Here is a 23,887-nt window from a genome sequence, read left to right on the forward strand (position 1 = left end):
TACTGCTTGCAGGACTTTTTTGACTATCCTGCAAGTGCAGCTCTCCAATGTGAAAGCCCTCGGTGCTTTCACATTGGAGTGAATTGAGCGGCTCTTTCAGGGCGCTTTGCAGGTGCTATTTTTAACGATATAGCGCCTGCAAAGCGCCTCAGTGTGAAAGTAGCCTTACTGTCCTTTACTAGAAACAGGCAGGAATACTGTACTTGAATATATTGTGGTTTGTCGAAAATGAATGCAATAGATCTAAAGATCATACCTCCAAATAATCTCACAGGCTAACTCATCCCTTTTTTATTATGTTAAGTGTTTTATACTGACTGTTCCCTTTTCTGTAAGAAAAAGCCAAACAAAGCTTTTACAAAAACATTTAGTCCATGTTGCATTGTCAGGAGTCCACCAATCTTATTGTTAAGCTTTAATTACATCAGTTTGGCGATTAACTCTAGGCAATCATTGCATTGCCTAAATCAGCCCCAATCTGTGTAATGCATTTGTTGAACCAAAACTAATATGGGAGGATCACCCATTTGCATCTTTATCTCTTTTTTTTTTTTTCTTGAAATAAAATAAAATATGTGATAATTAAAGTGCAATAAGTGCCATCAACTGTGCAACTGTGCTAAAATTCAGCTGGAGTTTAATTTCAAACATAAATACCAGTGCAATATATAAAAAGGGTGCAGATCTCTACAAAAAATGTTGGACTGAAGTCCATGTGTAAAGTCCATTGCTAAACCATGTTGAAATGATGATCAAACACCCAGCTGTGTGACACCCATCACCATAGTAAAAATGGAGGCTTACCAGAAAGCCTGTGACCCCCCCCCTTACTCCCTTATTTATGAAGGTCATACAGCACTTGACCAGATCCCTGATCCACTGAAGAAAAACCCTGGTGCTCACCCAGGTGTCCTTAATTGCTAAACCAAAAGGCTCTCAACAGGCCAGGAAGTAGTGACAAAAACCATCAGTAGATCAGCTAGCTGAAGTATATATGGAACACAAATCTCCACATAGTGTGATACTGTATCAGCTTTGAATTTAATACAAAAGTAATGCACTTACATCAGATTAGTAGAAACCAGGCAGATAGATCCATAAATCCAAACTAACCCGTTGTAAATGGCCAGATAGTGATCGTGCATGCACAGTAGTGTATGTACGTATCAGTCCTGACAATCGTTTCGTCATAAATTACATCATCAGGGGTATCCCTGATGACGTAATTTATGACAAAACGATCGTTGGGACTGATACGTACACAAGCTACTGTGCATGCACGCTCGCTGGGCTTTTCTTCAGGTGATCATAGATCCAGTCAAGCACTGTATGACCTCCCTGAGTAAGGGTGGGGTTGCAGGCTTTCTGGTAAGCCTCCATTTTTACTTTGGTGATGTGTGTCACACAGCTGGGTTTTTGATTATCATTTAAATACGATTTAGCAATTTACTTTACACATGAACTTTAGTCCTACGCGATTTTTTCCAGAGATCTGCACCCTTTTTATATATCGCACTGGTATTTATGTTTGAAATTCATCTCTAGCTGAATTTTAGGTTTTGCACAATTGATGGCACTTATTGCACTTTAATTAGTACGTTTTATTTTATTTTTTTGCATATTTCTTTTTTATGCAATATTTTGCTATTAATTTCCTATATTGTTCATACATTACTGTTTGCACTGAATGAACGTTAGTAATCTTTGCACCTGTTATATATTGCAAGTATTTTTAGCGCTGTACTTCTTATTTACATCTTGTTTGTGCCCGGTATCTGGGTTATAGTGGGCAGCTGCTGTTTTGTTTTAGTTTCTAAGCGCAGATACAATTTTTACACTTTTTTTTTCTTGAGAAGCGAAGGTGATCCTCAACAAGTACTGGATTTTAGTGTGTAGAAATTTTTGGGGGAGTGTTTCTGTGATGTTCTCTGTGAGGTCATTGGAGTGAAATCTTATTTGTTATTAGGGATGAGCTTCGTGTTCGAGTCGAACGTACGTTCGACTCGAACATTGGCTGTTCGGCCGTTCGGCGAATTCCGAACGTTTGGGCCGTTCGCGTCAAAATTCGAGTGACGCGCGCGCGGACCACAATGCACTTCGGTGGCGCAGTGCATTGCTGCCCCATGATTGGCCAAGCATGCACTCTGACCCCGCATGCTTGGCCAATCGCAGCGCCGGCAGCGAGGAGAGCCATGATTGGCCACAGGCATCCTGCCTGTGGCCAATCATAGCTCAGGCTGTGTAGTGCACGCCCCACACTATATAAGGCCGCCTTTGAGGCGGCCTCGTGTAGTGTGTTACTTAGCATCTGAAGCAGTGGGTGTTCTGTGTACCTTCAACACAGTACACACCGATCGTTTTTGGCTGATTTCCTATCTTGCTGCTGTGTAGTGGTTGTTGTCTGTGCCCTGACTGCAGTATACACCACTATATTCACCTCACCTATATAGCTAGTGATCTAGCTTTAACCACTTAACAACTGCCCATTGCCGATTAACGGCTTCAGGGGGGTTGTTTAACTCTGAGAGGCCGTTAATTAACGGCCTCCCAGAATTCTGCTCTCGCGTGCCCCGAGGTGTGCGCACTCGAGAGCATCCGTGACCGCCGGGTCGCATCACGGATCACGGTAAACGGCCGCTCATAGCGGCCGTTTACCACGTGATTGCTCCGTCAAATGACGGAGTGATCACTTGGAAACAAACCGGAGCCATGTTATGACGCCTGTTCCTCCCTCCCCTCTCTGTACCGATCGGTACAGCGGAGGGGAAAGAGATCGGTGTCAGCAGCGATGTGGGCTGCATCTGCAGTGCCCACATTGCTGCTCCCCGAATTTAACCCCTCAATTCCCTGCCAATACTCTGCAATACCAGTGCATACTCTGCAGTACCCTGCCATTACTCTGCAGTACCCCGCCATTACTCTGCAGTGCAGTACCCTGCCATTACTCTGCAGTACCCTGCCATTACTCTGCAGTACCCCCCATTACTCTGCAGTACCCCCCAATACTCTGCAGTACCCGCCATTACTCTGCAGTACCCCCAATACTCTGCAGTACCCTGCCATTACTCTGTAGTACCCCCCAATACTCTGCAGTACCCTGCTATTACTCTGTAGTACCCCGCCAATACCCCGCCAATACCCCGCCAATACCCCGCCAATACTCTGTAATACCCTGCCATAAATTGCCATACCCAGCCATACTCAGAGATACCCAGCCATACTCGGTGATACCCTGAAATACCCAGCCATAGACGCCCCCCACCCCTCACCGCCCTCCGGTGCTTCTACCAACTCGCCAGTACGATCAAAGCCAGAATCTTTTTTTTATTTTTTATTTCAGGCTTCCCAGCCTAGAGGTGAGATGTGGGGTCATATTGACCCCCCAGATTTCACTGTAAAGAGGACCTGTCACCCCATATTCCTATTACAAGGGATGTTTACATTTCTTGTAATAGGAATAAAAGTGATCAAAAATATATTTTTGGGGAAAAAAATGTCAAACTAAAATAAATAAAGTAAAATGAACAATAAAAAAATAAAATAAAAATTAAAGCGCCCATGTCCCCATGTGCTCGCATGTGCCACACATGTGAGGTATCGCCGAGAATGTTAGAGAGAGAGCAATAATTCTAGTCCTAGACCTCCTCTGCAACTCAAAACATGTAACCAGTAAAAAAAAAATTAAAGCGTCGCCTATGGGGATTTTTTAAGTAGCGACGTTTGGCGCCATTCCACAGGCATGTGCAATTTTGAAGAGTGACATGTTTGATATCTATTTACTCAGCATAACTTCATCTTTCACTTTATGCAAACATTGGGCTAACAAGTGGTTATTAATAGAGCTTGCAGTCAGTAGTGTTAGGAGATAGTGCGTGCTGTCTGCGTGCTCTGTACCCAGTACATACCGCTATAATATAGGGCAGGCCCCTACTTTCAAACATCCAACTTACAAACATCTCCTACTTGCAAACGCAAGGAGACAGCTGCAAGTGAGATGAAAAAAGATGGACGACAAAACAAATTATACAGGAGTGATAACCCTTCCCTATGTTTTCCAAAAAGCTTAAAGATAGTTTTTTTGACTGGAGCTACACTTTAAAAATGTACCGGTTGAAAATGACAAACAGATTCAACTTAACACAACAAACCTACACAGTCCCTGTCTTGTTTGCACCGCCTGTATACTGCTGTTCTGAGTATATAGGGCCTGGGGGCCACACGCATTTCCTTTTTTTAATATGGGTACGGGGTTCCCCTTAATATGCGTACAAGACCCAAATAGGCTGGTAATGGGCAGGGAGGGCTACCCATGCCATGTTTCTCAATGATTTTCAACCATATTGCAGGAACCAGATATAACATTAAAACCGCAAGCAGTTTTAAATGGTGTTATTTCCGTTTAATGTCATTTTGTACAGGGACTGTTCTAAACACGGGAAACACGTGGCACTTCACAGGCATACTACAGACACCCCCCAGGCACCATATTTAAAGGAATATTTCACTTTTTTTTTTTTTCACTTTAATCGTAATTAAAATCAGTGCTCCCGCCAAAACGGCAGTTTTTAAAACTTTTTTTTGCAGTGACCCATGTCCCCTGAGGCAGGAGGCAGGTCCCCAAACCCTTTTTAGGACACTACCTTGCATATTAGCCGTTAAAATTAGCACTTTCCAATTCGAACGTTCGAGTCCCATAGACTTCAATGGGGTTCTAACGTTCGTACCGAACGCGGGGGTCGTTCACAAGTTCTGGTGCGAACCGAACCGGGGGGTGTTCGGCTCATCCCTATTTGTTATTAGTCCAACAATGTAACTATTACATGCTGAAGGACATATAGGCTGGTTTAGGCAGGGAAAGGAGCAGGCAATACATTCACTACAATAAGATTGTTAGGCTTTAATGCTGCATACACATGACCAGACTTTCCAGCAGACTAGGTCTGATGGCCTTCCTGACTGACTTTTGGCGGAGTTCCAATGGACTTTCCGAACGAGTGGATTTACGCACACATGAACGGACTTTCCGGAGTTACGACGGACTTCCGAATGAACGGAATTGCCTACACACGGATTAAAGTCTGTTCATTTTGAAAGTGACTCCAGGTATGATGGGACTAGAAAAGGAAGTCAATCTCACCACTTTTATCAGTGAGATTGACACCTTGCAAGCCCCGTCGTGGGAGCCGGAGCCTGGTATGGATTTTAAGGGGAACCCCCTACGCATAAAAAACGGCCTGAGGGTCCCCCCAAAATCCATACCAGATCCTTATCCAAGCACGCAGCCTGGCCAGTCAGGAAAGGGGGTGGGGATGAGCCATACCAGGCCGCACACCCTCAACATGGGGGGTGGGTTTTTTGGGGAAGGGGACACCCTGCGACCCCCCACCCCAAAGCAACTTGTCCCCATGTTGATGAGAACAAAGGCCTCGTCCCGACAACCCTGGCTATTGGTTGTTGGGGTCTGTGGGTTGGGTGTTTATCAAAATCCGGGAGCCCCTTTAATAAGGGGGCCCCCAGATCCTGGCCTCCCACCCTATGTGAATAAGTATGGGGTACATCGTACCCCTACCCATTCACCTAGAGGAAAAAAAAGTAAATAAAAAAACCACACTAGACAGGTTAAAGTAATTTATTAGGCAGCTCCGGGGTTCTCTTCTGTTGTCTCCAGTTCTTCTCCCGCTCCCTGGCCTCTTCTCCCACTCTCCGATTCCTCTCCCAGGCTCCTCTGTTATTGTCTGCTCTTTTGCCACTCTTTTGCTAGTGGTGGCCTGGTCTCTTCCATCGTCTTCTTCCCTATTCTCTTTTTCCGATCTTGACTCGATGCTCTCTCTTGCTGTAATGCTGTGTACACAGTGCACAACTCACCCGGTGACCCCGCCCCTTATGACGGCACAGCCCCAGCATGCCCCGGGACCCCGCCCCTTATGACGTCACCGATCAGGACACCGAGCTGGGCTTGGTGGGAGAGGGCGTTGTGTCTACATTGGAAGAAGAGAACAGGGAAGAAGACAAGGGAAGAGACTGGGCCACCGCTAGCAAAAGAGCGGCAAAAGAGAAGAAGCTAGCGGAGGAGCCCGGGAGAAGAATCAGAGAGCAGGAAAAGAGGCCAGAGAGAGGGAGAAGAACCAGAGACCGGGAATGAAGACCGGAGAGCAGGAGAAGAGGCCAGAGAGAGTGGAGGAGTTGGAAGAGACCCCCGAAGACGGAAGAGACCCCTGGAGCTGCCTAATAAATTACTTTAAAAACCTGTCTAGTGTGTTTTTTAATTGACACTTTTTTTCCCCCAGGTGAATGGATAAGGGTACGATGTACCCCATACGTATTCACATATTTCATATACAATACTTATTACTTATTAAAGGGGGCTCCTGGATTCAATAAGACCCTGCCCACAGACCCAGGCAACCAACAGCCAGGGTTGTCGGGAAGAGGCCCTTGTCCTCATCAACATGGGGACAAGCTGCTTTGGGGTGGAGGGGCCGCAGGGCTCCCCCTTCTCCAAAGCACCCATCCCCATTTTGAAGGCATGCGGCCTGGTACGGTTCAGGAGGGGGGCACTCGCTCATCCCCACTCCCTTTCCTGATTTCCTGACTGGCTGGGTTGCGTGCTCGGATAAGGGTCTGTTATGGATTTTGGGGAAACCCCCATACCAGACTTAAGGGACATTGTCGCTTATCTCTAGCGCTCGCTGCCATAGGAAAATGTGTTTTTCCTATTGCAGGGAGCATGAGCTGTACAGTACCCTGTAGCTGAGAACCAGCGCAATTGGATTGCGCTGGAAACATTCTCGCAGGCAGGTGCTGTAGCTACCCTTGCATCGTATTTGGTCTGTCAGACCAGCATACAGACGAACAGGCTTCCCGATAGGAACTGGGTCTGGCGGAGTTCCGGCGGGAAGATTTAAAACATGTTCTATTTCTAGGTCCGTCTGATTTTTTGAAAAAAAAGTCAGATGAAGCCCACACACGATTGGAATGTCCGATGGCATCGTTCTGTCTGACCTATTCCACTGGAAAGTCCGGTCGTGTGTAAGCGGCATAAGAACAATCATTAGGTCTTAAGGGAAATGTTTTTTTTTTAAAGAAAAAAAAATTAAAAACAAGTTACATAGTCTATCGTCTCCATTAACAATGCCTTTTCAATAACGTGGAATGTTTTACCATCTTAGCCTGGCAAAAGTTCAAATGAAATTCACCCCAATATACACAGAGCAAATTTTACAGTTAGTTCCATTCCCATTGAAGATTGAATACTTTTTGACAAAGGTACTTTGAACATTACTAAATATCACTGTGAATATTACTCTGAATATATGTATAGCCAATGTTCCAGCAAATCCTTTATAATAATGCCTAATTTGCATTTTATGTGCAAGCAAAAGTGATTTCTTGAGACGCATAATAGAAAATTAAAAGTTCTTTCTTTTTGCACAATAAAACATTATAATAAATATTACCATGAAAAACATCAATAAATTACATTTACATACAGTGAACAGGACTGACCTTTTAAAGAGTTAATAACCTTGATGGAATTGTACAGTAAGGCATTATCTAAATTAGAATTATGAATAAGCAGGTTATGAACAAGACAGTTACCAAACTTACTTAATACACAGGGGTATAGTAGTATCTGCAAGTGTTGAAAACTTAAATATCTGTGAGTCAAGAGGTTAAAGAAAGGCAAAACATCCTGAAATACATAATTAAAAGGGATACTGTGTAGAATACTTTGGAAATTAAGAAAGTGATGTTTTGTTGATAGTTCTAGAGAAAAAAAAGGCTCAATTATCTACAAAGAAATACTGTATTATAAGAAAACCAGTAATACACATATTAAATAGAATCAGAAATAAAAGATAAAAAAGAGGAATGTTTTAGGGAAGTAATTCAGGAAAAACATCAGTCCCGGAGCAAGAGGAACTTAGTGCAGGGGCCGCATGATTGGGGGAAGCTGGATTGATGCACCAGGAAGTCTTGGTGCTAGGAGTTCATCTCTGTGTTTAGTAAGGAGGGGCGGGGTGAAGACGGCCATTCGGGCGCAAATCTAGGAAGAGGTAACACACAAGCTTAGTGATTTGTGCTCTTACCTCTTCATGGATAACTTGAACCGCATCCTAGAGCAGTTGCGCTCCGTGGCCATGGTCCATGGGCCGGAATGGTTCGCTGCACAGTTGGCTGAGTTGCTACCGGGGTCGGGGGAAGGTACGTTTACTCCATTTCCACACTGCACGCGCAGAGGTCTCTGTTTTAGCCCAGAGCCATCTCCCAAGGTGAGCCACCACTTAGGGACCCCGATCCCGGTCCCTCCAGCTCCCTGGGCTAAGCAACATGCCCCTGCTTCAGCTGTGGGGGCTGGGAGGAATCACAGGCGGGACCTGGCTAGGAGAGTGACGTCCCATTACCCTTCCCGCGAGTGCGCATTGGGGAAGTTCTGTGCTGGCCATGTCCCCTGGTTCATGAAACAAATAAAAACAACGAAAAATTAGTTTTTTGGTCTTTTTTCATTTATAGCGCAAAAAATAAAAAACCCAGAGGTGATCAAATACCACCAAAAGAAAGCTCTATTTGTGGGAAAAAAGGACAAAAAATTCATTTGGGTACAGTTTTACATGACTGAGTAATTGTCATTCAAATTGTAAGAGCACTGAAAGCTGAAAATTGGTCTGGTCACGAGGGGTGTTTAAGTGCCCAGTTGTCAAGTGGTTAAAAAATTGAATATTATTTATGAGATCAGGATAAATAATGAATAAATCAGTTTGTGAGAACTCTGTGTGAATATGAGCAGCAAAATAACTTCATGCTTCTAGCATTATAAAGAAGAAAAGAATACGCTGCATTGAAAAATCACAGAATTAGCAGCGCGAGGAATGTGCTAGCTCCAATATGAATGCTAGTTTTACCACACCGATCGCTTCCATCTCGTATGTGCTTCAGAACATGTGTCGTTTTTGGTCCATCGGAACAGCATACAGATGATTGGTTTTCCCGATAGGTATTGGTTCCATCGGAAATACAGTATATAGAACATGTTCTATTTCTAGGTCCGTCAGAATTTTCGAAAAAACAAGTCCGATGGGGCATACACACGATCGGAGTATACAAGGAAAAGCTCCCATCTGACCTTTTCTGTCGGACATTCCGCTCGTGTGTACGTGGCATTATTTTTGAGTTGTTTAGTCCTTTCTGAAATGGGTGGTCAAGGATTTGTCTGGTCTTTGCTCGATTTTGCTCTGGATGATTTTTGGTCATAGGCCCTCTGGGTAATCGGTCTTGTCTGATTCTGTTGGCCACCATTCAATATAATTTCCAAGTTTTTGGGGTTCCGCTGGCGCAGGCAAGGCAGGAGGTCCTGTACCATTGAAGTTCTTGGGTATCCTTATTGATACCGATCTGATGGAGTGCCGGCTGCCGAGCGATTAGCTGGAGGATCTACGGGGGTCGATGGCAGCAGTGGCCCGCCGCTCTAAGGTACAATTGCGGTACTTGCAGTCATTGTTGGGGAAACTCAACTTTGCGATCCGCATTATTATCTATGGGGAGGGTGTTCTGCAGATGTTTGGTGGCTGCCACAGTGGTGGGAAAGGCCCTGCATCACTAGGTTGGGACCGCAGGGATGATTTCCTAGTCTGGGAGGTGTTTTTGGCATGGTACAATAGTAGGTCATGCTGGCTGGGGCCTGCAGTTCAGGCAATGGAACTGAAACTGTTCGCGGATGCGGCAGGGTCCGTGGGTTTTTGCAGCTTACTTTCAGGGGTGTTGGTGTGCGGATCAGTGGCTGGAGTAGTTGGGGGGTCCACGTTGATTAGGAATTTGATGTTGTTGTTCTCTATCATGTTGGTGGTGGAGCTTTGGGGGGCAGAGTTCAGGAACCCGGAGGGTTTGTGTTCTTTGTTATAACCTGGGGGTGGTGAATGTGATAAATTCACTGTCGGCATCATCTTTGCCGGTAGTGCATTTGTTGCGTCATTTGGTGTTACGTTGTCTCATTTGAACATTGGTGTGTGTTCTGTGCATATCCCGGGAGTTGAGAATGAAGTGACTGATGCGCTTGTTTGCTTACAGTGGGACAGATTCTGGCAGTTGGCACCAGAGGCGGATCGGCTCGGGGTTCCCTGCCCCAGTTGATGTATCTTGTGCTGGCATTGTGATGGCGTTGATTCAGTGGTTGGTCATGGAACCCATCTGGTGGTCATACGAGCGGGTTTGCTAGGAGTGGTACGAGCTGGAGAGTAGCATTGGTGGTTGTCCCAGCAATGACAAAAAGCTCCATGCATTGCTTTATTTTCTGGGCCGGAACTGTGAGGAGGGGGTGTCTGTCACGTCTTTGAATTGTAAGATGGCTGGTTTGGCTTTTTTGTTTAAATTCAGAGGGGTTGAGGATGTTACCAAGGCTTTTATAGTGCGTAAGGTGTTGCAGGGTTATAGGAAGGGGTGCACCAGCCATGCTTCCAGACATCCGGTGTCATTGGGTATGTTAGAGGTTTTGATGGGTGTGTTGCCTCAAGTGTGTTTTTCTTCTCCTTTGAAGTTCAGCTGTTTAAGACTGCTTTTGTGTTGGCTTTTTTCAGGACGTTGAGAGTGGGCGAATTGGTCAGCCCCTCAAAATCGGTGATGGGTTGGATGTTTAGGATGGGTTGATGAGGGGCGATTCGGTGATGCTTCTTATCCGTAAGTCAAAGATGGATTCATTGGGTAAAGGGACCAGGGTTGTCCTGGGGAGTGTTTCTGGCCTGGCGCTATGCCTGGTCGCAGTACTATGGGAGTGGTCAGTGCTATGGCCTCCTGTTGGGGGCCCCATTTGATTCATGAAGCCGGGATGCCTTTATCCAGGTATCAATTTGTGTCAGTGATTAAATGTTGTTGTTGTTTTATAGTCCTGGTGTGTCTGATGTGGATCTTGGGCCATTCTTATGTGCACTGGGGAGCAAAAAAGGGCACGGGTCAGGCCTGAAGGTAGACAGCTAGGGTTTTTCCCGGGCGGACGCCATGGTATGCTGGATAGGGATCCCAGGGGATGTTGTGGTCCAGAGTAAGGCCAGAGATTCAGCAGTACGATCGTATGGACCGGCCCCCGGATGTGCTGTTATTGCATGTTGGGAGCAAAGATCTTTGCCTCAGGGCCTCCAGGGAACTCATTTGGGATGTGAAATGGGACTTCTTGTGAATAAAGTTGGCATTCCCTGAAACAGTTACAGTGTAGACAGATATCATTGGGAAGGTGGCTTGGAGAATAAATAAAGTAAGAATAAATGTCAACAAGGTGGTGGCGTAGTTTGTGGTCCGTAGCGGGGGGCTTATGTTTCATTACTGTGAGTTGGAGGGAGACAATGGTCTCTATTTGAGGAGGGATGGGCATGGGGGACATTTGTCCACAGTGGGCATTGATATGTGGTTCCTGGGGGCTCAAGGAAGGTCTCCAATGGGCCTTATGGCTGTGAAGGGTTGCCCACACGTTGCCCAAGGGGTCACTGGTGGGTAGGGATGAGCTTCGAGTCGAACATTGCCTGTTCGCCTGTTCAGCGAACAGTGAACAATTTGGGCTGTTCGCAGCAAATTCGAAAAGCCGGAACACCCTATACAAGTCTATGGGAGAAATCTAAAGTGCTCATTTTAAAGGGTAATATGCAGGTTACTGTCCTAAAAAGTGTTTGGGGACCCGGGTCCTGCCCCAGGGGACATGGATCAATGCAAAAAAAGTTTTAAAAACGGACGTTTTTTCAGGAGCAGTGATTTTAATAATGATTAAAGTGAAACAATAAAAGTATAATATTCCTTTAAATTTCGTAGCTGGGGGGTATCTATAGTATGCCTGTGAAGGGGCGCATGTTTCTGGTGCTTAGAACTGTCCCTGCACAAAGTGTCATTTGTGCAGGAAAAAAAGTCTTTTAAAATCACTTGCGGCTAAATTGTCGGCTCCCCGTAATACAGAGAACACTCAATGAGTGGTCTCTGTATTAGCCGACAATTCATTCATTCATTGATAAAAAAAAAAAAAAAAGCGCGGGGGTTCCCCTAAATTCAATTACCAGGCCCTTCAGGTCTGATATGGATATTAAGGGGAACCCCATGTCAAATTTTAAAAAAAATTGACGTGGGGTCCCCCTAAAAATCCATACCAGACCCTTTATCCGAGCACGCAACCTGGCAGGCCGCAGGAAAAGGGGGGGGGACGAGAGAGTGGCCCCCCTCCCTCCTGAACCGTACCAGGCCACATACCCTCAACATTGGGAGGATGCTTTGGGGGTCTGTGAGCCCTCAAAGCACCTTGTCCCTATGTTGATGAGGACAAGGGCCTCATCCTCACAACCCTGGCCAGTGGTTGTGAGGGTCTGCGGGCAGGGGGCTTATCAGAATCTGGAAGCCCCCTTTAACAAGGGGACCCCCAGATCCCGCCCCCCCTGTTTGAAATGGTAAGGGGGTACAAAAGTATCCCTACCATTTCACAAAGAAAATGTCAAAATGGTTAAATAAGACAAACACACTTTTGAAAAATTCCTTTATTAAAAAGAAAAAAAAAGAAAAAAAAGATTCCAGCGGTGCTAATCCACTCTTGCTATCCAGCGATGGATCTCCGGGGTCCAGCGATGGATGATCATATCCAGCGACGGGGGATCTCTCAGTCCAGTGCTGTCCATACATCCTTCTTCTGTCTCCACTGCGGAGACTGCGGAGATCCCATCGCTGACGTTTCTTATATTAGGAGGGCGGGGCCACCTGTCACCTGACCCCGCCCCTCTGACGCTGGAGAGGGAAGCCAGGGGTTCCCCAGTGACGTGTGGGTGACCCCGCCCCCTCTGATGTAACGCAGGTTTCCGTTACATCAGAGGGGGCGGGGTCACCCATACGTCACTGGGGAACCCCTGGCTCCCTTCACCAGCGTCAGAGGGGGCGGGTCAGGTGACGAGTGGCCCCGCCCCTCCTAATATAAGAAACGTCAGCGCTGGGATCTCTGCAGTGTCTCCGCAATGGAGACAGAAGAAGGATGTATGGACAGCGCTGGACTGAGAGATCCCCCGTCGCTGGATTTGATCATCTATCGCTGGACCCCGGAGATTCGTCGCTGGATAGCAAGAGTGGATTAGCACCGCTGGAATCTTTTTTTTCTTTTTTTTCTTTTTAATAAAGGAATTTTTCAAAAGTGTGTTTGTCTTATTTAACCATTTTGACACTTTCTTTGTGAAATGGTAGGGGTACTTTTGTACCCCCTTACCATTTCAAACAGGGGGGGGGCCGGGATCTGGGGGTCCCCTTGTTAAAGGGGGCTTCCAGATTCTGATAAGCCCCCCGCCCGCAGACCCTCACAACCTCCGGCCAGGGTTGTGAGGATGAGGCCCTTGTCCTCATCAACATGGGGACAAGGTGCTTTGAGGGGTCACAGACCCCCAAAGCATCCTCCCAATGTTGAGGGTATGTGGCCTGGTACGGTTCAGGAGGGAGGGGGGGGCGCTCTCTCGTCCCCCCCTCTTTTCCTGCGGCCTGCCAGGTTGCGTGCTCGGATAAAGGGTCTGGTATGGATATTTAGGGGGACCTCCACATAATTTTTTTTTTTTAATTTGACACGGGGTTCCACTTAATATCCATGTCAGACCTGAAGGGCCTGGTAATTGAATTTAGGGGAACCCCAGCGCTTTTTTTTTTTTATCAATGAATGAATGAATTGTCGGCTAATACAGAGAACACTCATTGAGTGTTCTCTGTATTACGGGGAGCCGACAATTTAGCCGCAAGTGATTTTAAAAGACTTTTTTTCCTGCACAAATGACACTTTGTGCAGGGACAGTTCTAAGCACCAGAAACATGCGCCCCTCCACAGGCATACTATAGATACCCCCCAGCTACGAAACTTAAAGGAATATTACACTTTTATTGTTTCACTTTAATCATTATTAAAATCACTGCTCCTGAAAAAACGGCCGTTTTTAAAACTTTTTTTTGCATTGATCCATGTCCCCTGGGGCAGGACCCAGGTCCCCAAACACTTTTTAGGACAGTAACTTGCATATTACCCTTTAAAATGAGCACTTTAGATTGTGAACGTTCGAGTCCCATAGACTTTAATAGGGTTCTAAAGTTCACACGAAGTTTAGGTCTGTTCGCAGGTTCTGGTGCGAACCGAACAGGGGGGTGTTCGGCTCATCCCTACTGGTGGGCGACTGTGGCATGGGTCAATGGTTCCTGAAGGCTGGAATGGTGGATGGTATATATATTTATATGTGAATATATAATATATAGTGTGATACGTTATTGACATTATTGCACCATGAGCCTGTGCGCTCATATTCCCTTTTATATTTGCCTCTTAAAATGCAGGATTTGCATTCCTTTTAGAAATCCTTTACATAGTTGTAGCATATGGATCCTCTTATCTGACTTTGAGTCTACCAGACAGGGTCTATCTAACTATAGACAATAGGCTCTCTGCAGATTTCTCCAATGTGACCAATTCTTTTTGGTCCTCCTTATCTCTGTTTTTCTGGTTTACATTTCTTAAGCTTAGCCAATGAACTCTTGTGAATGGATCATTTAAAAGTCAGATGAGATTAAACAGAAAATCAAAGAGATAATTAGTTGTGCTTTCTGCCTTCTACATTGGGTCATGTTGGTGACCTGGGAACACCAAAGACGCTTGTGCTAACCAGTGATCTTATAACCTTTGCCCAGGCATTAGGTAATTTGATGGATCTCAGAAGCTGTTTTATTTGTGGCACAAAGTGGTAATTTTTGTGCTGTGATTTGTACTGTACATTATTGATACATGTGAGGTGTTAAATGTATAGACAGCTTTACTTTGAAGTTTGTCAACGAGAAAAACAGCAGGCTTTTTTTGTTTTTTTAATTGTGTTTCAAATATGTGTTTCTCCAACATTTCTGAAACATTTACAGCATTCAGTGCATAAAGATAAGTTTTGATTGCAGAGCTGTGTTTGTATCGTTAACCTGAGAAAAAGACCAGCATTACTAGTACTTTGAGACTTGACTCAGAGACCAGGCAAACCAGCAACAGACAAGACTAGATGAAAAGCTGTCAGTTAACCCCTGTGAGAAAACACGATTTGTACAGAAATTGTATTTGGAGCAGCACATTTTATACCCCGAAAGCAACTCTATTTTGGCTTAATAAAGAAGTGTTGCTCAGAGGAGGAGAAAAAAACATTTTAAGGAAGGAAAAATATGGAACTGATTTGGCTTTGAATCAAATAGTTACAGTTCCTCTTGACCCAGGAGTAAGAGAAAGTAGCTTGTTATTTGTTTGTAATACCTTTTGTATCTATGCACATGTTAATAAGTTCACAGTTGAATTTCCATCACTGGAGCCTGAGGACACACAACGTTTGGGACCAAAAGCAAAATCCCCCCACTGCAATAACTTCCCATGAGACATATTTTTTAAAAAAATCTCAGTATTTTGATATTATTTTATTTTTTGACTCAAGTGCCTTTGTGCCTGCTGTAACAACTTTGTGCATAAGTGAAAGTTCTGCATGTTTTTCTTCTCATAATAGGTGTAATATTCTTATTTGTAATAATAAATACAATCTTAGTTATGTGACCTATCCCCACTACTTGCAGTCTGTTGCATAATTTGCAACCAGAATTTTAGCACCATATGACCCTGTTACTGTATTAACAACTTGCTTACTAGACATCTATACCCCCTTCCTGCCCATGCCAATTTTTAGCCTTCAGCGCTCACACTTTGAATGACAATTGCATGGTCATAAAAACACTATACCCATATGAAATTTGTATCGTTATTTTCACACAAATAGAGATTTCTTTTGGTAGTATTTAATCACCACTGGGTTTTTTTATTTTTTGCTAAACAAAAAAAAAACCTTTTGAAAAAAAAGCCCTTTTTTATATTTTGTTATAACATTTTGCAAACAGGTAATTTTTCTCCTTCACTGGTGTGTGCTGATTAGGCTGCACTGATGGGTACTATGAGGCGGCATTGATAGGTGGCAATGATGGACACTGATAGGTTTCACTGATGGGCACTGATGAGGCGGCACCGGTGGGCACTGATCAGGAGGCACTGTAGAGGCTGCACTGATGGGTGGCACTGATAGGTGGCATGGATAAGTGGCACTGATAGGCAGAACTGATGGTCACTGATACAGTGCCTTGCAAAAGTATTCACCCCCCTTGGCTTTTTACCTATTTTGTTACATTACAGCCTTTAGTTCAATGTTTTTTGTTTTTTTTATCTGAGTTATGCGATGGATCAGAACACAATAGTCTAAGTTGGTGGAGTAAAATCAGAAAAATATATACATAAAACTATTTTTCAGAAATATAAAACTGATAATTGGCATGTGCCTATGTATTCACCCCCTTTGTTATGAAGCCCATAAAAAGCCCTGGTGCAACCAATTACCTCCAGAAGGCACATAATTAGTGAAATGATGTCCACCTGTGTGCAATCTAAGTGTCACATGATCTGTCAATACATATACACACCCTTTTGAAAGGCCCCAGAGGCTGCAACACCTAAGCAAGAGGCATCACTAACCAAATACTGCCATGAAGACCAAGGAACTCTCCAAACAAGTAAGGGACAATGATGTTGAGAAGTCAGGGTTAGGTTATAAAAAAAATCCAAATCTTTGATGATCCCTAGGAGCACCATCAAATCTATCATAACCAAATGGAAAGAACATGGCACAACAGCAAACCAGAGACGACCGCACACCAAAACTCACAGGTCAGACAAGGAGGGCATTAATCAGAGAGGCAGCACAGAGACCTAAGGTAACCCTGGAGGAGCTGCAGAGTTCCCCAGTAGAGACTAGAGTATCTGTACATAGGACGACAATAAGCTGTACGCTCCATAGAGTTGGGCTTTATGGTAGAGCGGCCAGAAGAAAGCCATTACTTTCAGCAAAAAACAAAATGGCACATTTTGAGTTTGTGAAAAGGCATGTGGGAGACTCCCAAAATGTATGGCGGAAGGTGCTCTGGTGTGATGAGACTAAAATTTTACTTTTTGGCCATCAAAGAAAATGCTATGTCTGGCGTAAACTCAACACATCACATCACCCAAGGAACACCATCCCCACAGTGAAACATGGTGGTGGCAGAATGATGCTGTGGGGATGTTTTTCAGCAGTCGGAACTGGTCAGAGTTGAGGGAAAGATGGATGGTGCTAAATATAGGGATATTCTTGAGCAAAACCTGTACCACTCAGTGTGTAATTTGAGGCTAGGATGGAGGTTCACCTTCCAGCAGGACAATGACCCCAAACACACTGCTAAAGCAACACTTGAGTGGCTTAAGGGGAAACATGTAAATGTGTTGGAATGGCCTAGTCAAAGCCCAGACCTCAATCCAATAGAAAATCTGTAGTCAGACTTGAGGATTGCTGTTCAAAAGTGAAACCTTCCAACTTGAAGGAGCTGGAGCAGTTTTGCAAGGAGGAATGGGCAAAAATTCCAGTGGTAAGATGTGGAAAGCTCATAGAGACTTATCCAAAGCGACTTGGAGCTGGGATAGCCGCAGAAGGTGGCTCTACAAAGTACTGACTTTAGGGGGGTGAATAGTTGTGCACATTGACGTTTTCTGTTATTTTGTCCTATTTATTGTTTGCTTCACAATAAAACAAATCTCCAAAGTTGTGGGCTTTTTCTGTAAATTAAATGATGCAAATCCTCAAACAATCCATGTTAATTCCAGGTTGTGAGGCAACAAAACACGAAAAATACCAAGGGGGTGAATACTTTTGCAAGGCACTGTAGGTGGCACTGATAAGCAACCCTTATAATAAAGCAATGATTGGCAGCACTGGTGGGCAATGATGGGCACTATGTGGCACTGGTGGGTACTGATAGGTGGCACTGGTGGGCACTGATGGATGACACTGATCTGCAGCACATTTGGGTGCTAAAGGGACCAATGTCCCTCTAATCCCTCTAACAGAAGCCATAGCTTTTTTTTCCTTCTTGCTGACAGCGTGAAGGAAAAAATAAACAATAACCAGCATCTGTTTATTACCATGATCAGCTGCTATTGGCTGACAGCTGATCATGTGGTAAAGGGTCTGCTGTGATTGGCCCTTTACCTGATCTATGATCAGCTGAGTCTCATGGACGACTCACGAGTGCGAGAAGCCAATCATTCTTGATTTGGTGGTGCACATGGTATGCCTTTCAACCGCCTCATTTCTCTTAAGACATGCACTTTCATGCTTGGCTTGTGGCACAAGTTTCTTCAGTTTGATCTGCCTCATTTCTGCACGCCTTTACCTCTTTTTAGCTGTATACTTCTGTGGTGTCCTTCACTGCTTGCTTCACACATGGTTCCTGATGGTTTCTCCCAAAACATCTAGTGTAAATGTTCAGCCTTTCTTTCCCATTTGTTTGGACTTCTGAAGCACGCCCCAACATGTTTGCTGTGCATTTGTTTGATATGGTTAAGAATAGGAAAAGGAGACCACGAACTGCATGGAATCTTAACAAGAATTTTATCTTCAGCTCCAACATCCAACTTTGAGGCAGACGTGTATAAACAGCAGCAGTATATATATATATATATATATATATATATATATATATATATATATATATATATATATATATATATATATATAAACAGGGGTCAAGTCCTGGGGAAAAAAGTGTGTGAACTCCCACCCAAGATTCACTCGCCTACCAAAAAAAAAAAATGACACGCTCATATGCACGAACGCTTCAAAAGTGGTATTTTTCATCCAATTTTCGTATTGTGTGTATGAAGCTTAACTGTTAAAAACAAAACAATTCTCAATATACATAAATACTTTAATTCTCTGAATAATCAGCATTCATTCAATTGTGCTTCCATGTAAATGTGAATATCATGTTCTGATCTTTATTGGTGAATGTTATTTTGTATATAGAGTGTTTATGTGGTGAGTTTACACTTTTCATTGAACAGAGTTTGCATAACACAGGGTTAAACGGAAAGGTCATAAATGAACTGCACATTATCTGGACAGAATGCTTAGGGAGATAGTGATGTGTCCCTGCTTAGGAGATGTATGTTAGCTTGGGGGGCTGAAAACTCTGCAGGGGCTCCAACACACACTCGCTACTATTCCAACCCTTTACATATTTCCACATAAACTTCCCTCCTGGCATTAAACTTTGCCAGGTATTGTGCCCAGATTACCACCCCAAACTGATGTTCCTCCCTCAGCTCACCTCTCTCCCTGCATGTCCTGTGAGCAGAATAGCTGTGTTCCTCCTCTGGGTTCTCTCATCATATGGCACTGAAGATGGAGGAGGGGGGGATTCAGCGGGGCACACAGAGCAAGTATACAGGAGACTGGGGGTGGGAAGATGAGGAGACAGAAAATCAGGAGGGACCGGCGAGGAGGAGCGCATCACGAGATGTCTGACTAAATACAATCTCTTAGCAGCAGGGACCTGATCTACCCGTCAGCTAGCTGTGATTGACAGGTAGATGGAAGCGGAAGCTGTCATGGGGCCCCCTACTGGCAATGCCTGAATGGTCAGGTGTGCGGTACTTACTATTGTGAGCTGTGTTGGCGGCTGCTGGTGTAGCACCTTCCACACAGCTCGCATACTTCAAAGTCTTGCAGGACACGGCTGCTAACGGGAACTGAGTTCCTGTTTTGGAAAAAGTACAGTTCCCGCAGGACTTGAGCCCTGTATATAAATAAATAAATATATATATATATATATATATATATATATATATATATATAAATATATATATACACTTCATTTTTTTTATGTTCTCTTTACTGTATTCAAGTCATCCATTGAAAACGTTAATCTTAATTGTGCACATTTCAAGCCTTGTATTTTTTATTTTTACATGATGAAACCATGGAACACAATTCACCTGCTGCAACCATAAAGCATCCATGGTCCCATGTTAAGCCGCGTACACACGGGCGGACTGTCTGGCCAACTAAGTCCGTCAGACAATCTGACAGACAGTCCGTCCAACTTTTGAATGAACGGACTTGACCACACACGATGAACAGACAGTCCGTTGAAAGCTTGCGCGATGACGTGTACAGCACGTACGACGGGACTAGAAATACGACGTCCAATACACTGCAATGCAACCTTCGGCCATGTAAATCCTTTCTGAGCATGCGCCATACTTAGTCCGTCCAACTTGCCTACTCAAGAGCGGACTGTCCGCTGAAACCAAAGTTGGACGGACAATATTACGGAAATTCCGAAAGACTTAGTCCGCCAGACAGTCCGCTGAAAAAGTCCGCTGAAGCCCACACATGAGTAAGTTAGACTAAGTTGGACAGACAGTCCGTCCGTGTGTGTACGCGGCCTTAGTATGTATTTGTTTGTCCTACCTTCACATACATATATCCAGAAATTCAAATTAATAGATTTTTTTTGTGTCCAATAGATGCATCATCCCAAATTGAGCCAGGGGCCAGACAGGGGGACCAGCATGTTGTGGAGGTTAATCATGATAGCTTCCTTGCAATCCTAAAATGCATGTCTTTAACCACTTCAACCCTGGAAGGATTTACCCCCTTCCTGACCAGAGCACTTTTTGCGATTCGGCACTGGCCGTGCGATGTGGCTCCCAAACCAAATTGATGTCCTTTTTTTCCCACAAATAGAGCTTTCTTTTGGTGGTATTTGATCACCTCTGCCTTTTTTATATTTTTTGCACTATAAACAAAAAAAGAGCGACAATTGTGAAAAAAAACACATTATTTTTTACTTTTTGCTATAATAAATATCCTCCAAAAATATATCACATTTTTTTTTTGTCTCGGTTTAGGCTGATACATATTCTTTTACATATTTTTGGTAAAAAAAATCGCAATAAGCGTTTATTGATTGGCTTGCGCAAAAGTTATAGCATCTACAAAATAGGGGATAGTTTTATGGCATTTATTAATAGTTTTTTTTACTAGTAATGACGGCGATCAGTGATTTTTATCATGACACCCACTCTAACTGATGCAGATGCCTGTATTACAGAAACAGAACACCAGTAATAAAGGGTATATTCAGGAGTATACTGTGCTGGAGGCACACAACACCCATTTTAACTGCTGCAGATGCCTGTATTACAGAAATAGAACACCAATAATAAAGGGTATCTTCAGGTGTATACTTTGGGACCATTGGCATTTATACATAAATACAGCGATCAATGCTATAAAATTGCATTGATAACTGTAAAAAAGGAGTTAACCACTAGGGGGCGGGAAGGGGTTAAGTGTGTCCTAGGGGAGTGTTTCTAACTGTCTGGGGGATGAGCTGTGTATGTCATGACACTGATCGCTGCTCCCGATGACAGGGAGCAGACGATCAGTGTCCTGTCATTAGGCAGAACGGGGAGATGCTGTTTACATCAGCATCTCCCCATTCTTCAGCTCCGTGACACGATCGCGGGTATCCCACGGGCACGGTCACGGAGCTTGCGGCAGGCACGCAGTGAGAAATTCAAAGTAACGTACGGGTACATTACTTTGCCCAGCCGTGCCATTCTGCCGATGTATATTTGCGGTCGGCAAGTGGTTAAATGCTCTATGTGCCTCGTTTGGGCAAGCATGCACCTAATGTTGTTTGAAGGAATTTCAGTTTGAAATAAGCATCTTCATTTTTCTTTCCTTTCTAGACACCACAATTATTTTCCACAGAAAATCCCAAGGGGAAACACACCTCCAGATGGATAATTCCTGAAGTAAGTGCCAGACTGCAGATTCTTGTGAAGGTATTTACTCCTGTCTAGGGTTGAGCGAACCCGAACTGTAAAGTTCGGGTTCATACCAGACTTTTGGGTTTTTGGGTCCCGGAACCGAACCTGAACAATTTACTGTATGTTCAGGTTCGAGTTCGGTAATGTAATGGCGCTTTTTTAACAGCTGCAGGGCATCCAATTAACATTCATTTAACTTGTGTGCCCTTAGAAGCCATCACAGCCATGCCTACTAATGGCATGGCTGGGATTGGCCAGTGCAGCATGTGACCCAGCCTCTATATAAGCTAGAGGCACATAGCACAGCACATCACTCTGCTTTAGATAGTGTAGGGAAAGGTTGCTTCTGCTTTGAGGGAGAGAATTAGATAGGTGTCCTGCTTCAGAAATCAAATTACTCAGCAATCTACCTTGAGTTTGTTGTGTGGGTGCAGTGCACAATCTTTTTACACTGCCCTGAGCTCAGTGCCAGAGAAAATATAACTTTTATCCTTCTGTTAGGTTGGCGTCGGCAGGCATTTTATGCAAGCTTAGTGCACCAGCACTGCATATGTTACTGTGAGATACACCTTTTAGATACTGTTACTCTATTCTGCTATTCTAAAAAAAAACATTTAGGGCAAAAAAATATTTTACAGTGTTTTCCTCATATCTGTACATGTGAGATACACACTTTAGATGGTGTTCTTCTATTGTGCTATTCAAAAAATAAATAATTTAGGGCAAAAAATATATATTTTTTGAATAGCATTTTCTGCATATCTGTAAGTGTGAGATGCACCGTTCAGATACTGTTGCTCTATTCTGCTATTCTAAAAACACCCATTTAGGGAAAAAAATATATTTTGCAGTGTTTTCTGCATATCTGTATGTGTGAGATACACACTTTAGATACTGTTGTTTTATTCTGCTATTCCCCAAAAATTTTTTAGGGCAAAAATATATTTTTTGAATAGCATTTACTTCATATCTGTACGTGTGACATATACCGTTTAGATACTGTTACTCTATTCTGCTATTCTAAAAACACCCATTTAGGGCAAAAATATTTTTTTTGAATAGCATTTACTTCATATCTGTACATGTGACATACACCGTTTAGATACTGTTGCTCTATTCTGCTATTCTAAAAACACCCATTTAAGGCATATATTTTGCAGTGTTTCCTGCATATCTGTACGTGTGGGATACACACTTTAGATACTGTTGTTTTATTCTGCTATTCCCAAAAAAATAATTTAGTGCAAAATTATTTTCTTTTTTTTTTTAATAGCATTTTTTTCATATCTGTACGTGTGAGATACACTGTTTAGATACTGTTGCTCTATTCTGCTATTATAAAAACACCCATTTAGGGCAAAAACAGATATTTTGCAGTGTTTCCTGCATATCTGTACTGGTGAGATACACACTTTAGATACCGTTGTTTTGTTCTGCTATTCCAAAAAAAATTATTTAGGGCTAAATTATTATTTTTTTTAATAGCATTTTCTTCATATCTGTACGTGTGAGATATACCGTTTAGATACTGTTGCTTTATTCTGCTATTCTAAAAACACCCATTTAGGGCAAAAACTGATATTTTGCAGTTTCCTGGATATCTGTACGTGTGAGATACACACTTTAGATACTGTTGTTTTATTCTGCTATTCCCCCAAAAAAAATTTAGGGCAAAAATATTTTTTTTGAATAGCATTTACTTCATATATGTACATGTGAGATACACCATTTAGATACTGATGCTCTGTTCTGCTATTCTAAAAACACCCATTTAGGACAAAAACAAATATTTTGCAGTATTTCCTGGATATCTGTACATGTGAGATACACACTTTAGATACTGTTCTTCTATTCTGCTATTCCAAACAAAAAAAAATGAGGGCAATATTTTTTGAATAGCATTTCCTTCATATCTGTACGTGTGAGATAAACCCTTTAGATATTGTTATTATATTCTGCTATTCAAAAAACACTCATTTAGGGCAAGATCCTAAATTTGAGAAATATGAGGAGACGGTCAAATAAGGGACGTGGCCCCGGTTGTTGTGCTGCTGGTGGAGCTCCTGATGCAGGGAGAGGACGTGGTCGATCTGTGCCAGCTACAAGTGAAACACCTTCCTCAGGTGAGAGTAGGCGACAGAGCCTGCAGCGGTATTTGGTGTGGCCTAATGCGGCTCTACGAATGTTGAGGCC

The sequence above is a fragment of the Lithobates pipiens genome, unplaced genomic scaffold (assembly GCF_037356315.1).
Source record: "Lithobates pipiens isolate NorthernLeopardFrog02 unplaced genomic scaffold, aLitPip1_a1.2 Scaffold_3, whole genome shotgun sequence".
In the NCBI taxonomy this organism is placed as follows: Eukaryota; Metazoa; Chordata; class Amphibia; order Anura; family Ranidae; genus Lithobates; species Lithobates pipiens.